Raw genomic sequence first — 3,021 nt, forward strand, 5'->3', positions numbered from 1 at the left:
ATGTTACACCAGGCAAAACGCACTTGTACAGGGTGGGTGATGTACCTCGTGTTTTTTTCTGCTTATGCTGTACCGGATTCATGCGTGCCGGCGGGCGTGCCTACCGTCGCTCACCAAGTCGTCCTATGGCCCCGTGCGAGTATGCAACCCCTCCGCACGCAAGAATCCGGTACAGTATAAGCAGAAAAAAACACGGCACGGATCACCCACCCTGTACGCTGTAAATCCGGGGTGTCCAACGACTGCGACAAAAGGTGCCCGACCCTAAAACCTGTGCAACTTAAGTCGCACAGCTGCTGGACACCTTTTGGTTTGGCACCCTTTTCCCTGCACAAGGGTCCAGGCCAAGCCTAGGGTGTCTTGTTGTTGGACACCCCCTGCGTGGGCCCCTCTGCATTTCAGTCTCGCGATTTACCGAAGTGCATAATCAAATAAATAATGTGACCGGTAAATCACTTGGCATATTAGAGTAAACTAACGCGTCCGGTAGGGGGCCTGCGGCCCTAGAAATTTGCTCCTTTGACATGACAAAAGACTGTAACGGGGCAACACCGTGACTACACCCCACCCTTCTGCTTTGCTTAAGAATTTAAAAAAAGATCACGCCCAGATTGTATTAGGGTTGCGACGGCCGGTAATGTTACCGGTAACGTTACCGGAAAAAATGGTAATTTACGGTAATTTACCAGAAGCTTGGTAACGTTGAAAAAAACGGTAATAATAACCCTACAAAATGAGTTAAAAACTCACTTTTCAGAAGCAAAAGTCTCATTTGGAATAGTAAATATGACATATTATCACCTTTTTAGTCACTTTTCAGAGACCAGATAGCAAATTTGTCATTATTCTGAAGTTTAAAAGGCATAGCTTTGAGTAACGATTTTTATAGGTGTACTTCTGGTAACTCTATATACAACTGATGTTGATGAGAACAAGATGAAAAACACAAATATTCCGATAAGTATAGCTAAGACCGGCTATTCCGTCACTTTTTAGGCAGTACACACGAATTTCGATCGCCAAGAAATAGTATATTGCCAATTTTTCTGCTTCAAATTGAATTTTTCCAATTTTTCCAAAATTTCCGGTAAATTACGATTTTTACCGTAATTTACGGTAACATTGATTGTTACCGGTAATTTCGCAACCCTAGATTGTATATTATTGTTTGTCAAACAGTCTTTAAACTTGACTTTTTGCAATTGTTTTCAATATATCTACCTCTAGCTCCTAAACGGTTAAAGATACGGCAAATCGGAGGGCACAAACAAACTCAGAATGTGCTGTTTTGGGGGGGTACTTCCTCTGACATTTTACGATTGGACGCCTCCTTGTACGTCTTCATGTGCAACGTGGTCATTTTCACCGTATTTTCGTCGTAAAAACCTCTCTAGCGCCCAAACGGTGCAAGATAGAGGCAAACGGACGAAATTTAGGGCAAAGGATTCTACTTTCACGATTAACCCCTTAGGGGACCATAAAAAAAAATTTGATTTTCTACTTTTTGGACCAACCCCTATTTCTTTGTTACCCCCTTTCACCCCCTTACGGATGGTCGACAGGATTTGCACCAGGCGTTTCGTTGTCCAGGAGTGACCCCTAAGATACCCTGAAATTTGCAGACCTCTTGCTCATCTCCTTCCTCTTACATGGACGACGGACAGACAGACAGACAGACAGACGACAGACAGACAGACAGACAGACAGACAGACAGACAGACAGACGGACGGACAGACAGACAGACGGACGGACGGACGGACGGACGGACGGACGGACGGACGGACGGACGGACGGACACGAGAGCGGTTGCATAAGCCCGCTTTAATGCTTTTTTAAAAGCAGAAGGGCTGGCTAAAAACCTAGGATAAAATGGGTTCGGGTACTCTGTCAATTAAAATGTGTACATCGATTGTATACTTTAAATAAGTGTACATGGCATGTACAGGGGGTCCAAAGACCCAATCCTTTATTTGCTTATTCTGTACCGGATGCAGGCGTGCGGCCGGGTTGCATACTTGTACGGGGCCATAAGGCGCCGCGGTGAGCGAGGGTAGGCAAGCCCACCCGCTCGCCTGCATGCGGTACAGCATACGCATGGTCTGTGGACCACCCTGTACTTACCAGTTTATTCGATAATGACATTATGCCGTTACTGTCTTCTCAATAACGTACCGATCATTAAAAAAAACAAAAAAACAAAAACAAAAAAAAACAACAGGAGGGCGAAGAAAAGGACAGTCCCCTCGAACAGGCCACGGAGCCGAGACAGCGGAGGTGAGGGGGGAGGGGGGCGGCGGGGACGAAGCTGAGCGCAGCGGTCGTCGCAATAGACACATCACACCCGAGCCCCTGCTGCCCTGTTCTAGAGGAGAAGCGAGGGGAGGGGGGGGGGGCTGCTTCAGGTAGAGACAGTCTTATTGGGGTCAGTCTGAAAACAAAAACAACGAACAACAACGCGGTACCTTAACGTTAAGTAAAACTTTAACGTAAATTCGTCATTCGTTAAAGTAACATTCCCGACCCTGCAGTGTTGTATTCTCTAAAAAAAAATACCTTGAACACACAGACGTGGGTGGTACACACGAGACGGACCAGCGTTGTGCTGTCCGCGGTCAGCACAACCTACATCGTTGTCCTCTACGTCCAGATGTGCCTGGACACGCTGCTCTCCGAGGAGACTTTCGCGCCACTGTGGCCGTTCGTGCCGTACGCTGGTGCCTGGGGCGCGCTCTTCGGCCGGCTCTTCTACGGCGCCGTGTGGATCGTGTGGATCCCAAACGTCGTGTGCTTCATGGTCGCCCTGGTCCTGTCGCTTGCCGTGCCCACCGGGCTGCACCACGCCCTGGCACAGCGGCTCAGGGTGACGGACGCCCCCGGCAGGACGCTGGACCTGGTGCAGGACGTGGTCGCCAAGCATCGGCGGCTACGCCTCGTCACCCACGGCCTGACCGGCTACTTCTCGGCCAAGCTGGCGCACATACAGATCGCCTCCTTCATCACCTCAATCTTCGCCTTCATCA

This window comes from Frankliniella occidentalis, unplaced genomic scaffold, assembly GCF_000697945.3.
Source record: "Frankliniella occidentalis isolate FOCC.00 unplaced genomic scaffold, Focc_3.1 Scaffold63, whole genome shotgun sequence".
Taxonomy (NCBI): domain Eukaryota; kingdom Metazoa; phylum Arthropoda; class Insecta; order Thysanoptera; family Thripidae; genus Frankliniella; species Frankliniella occidentalis.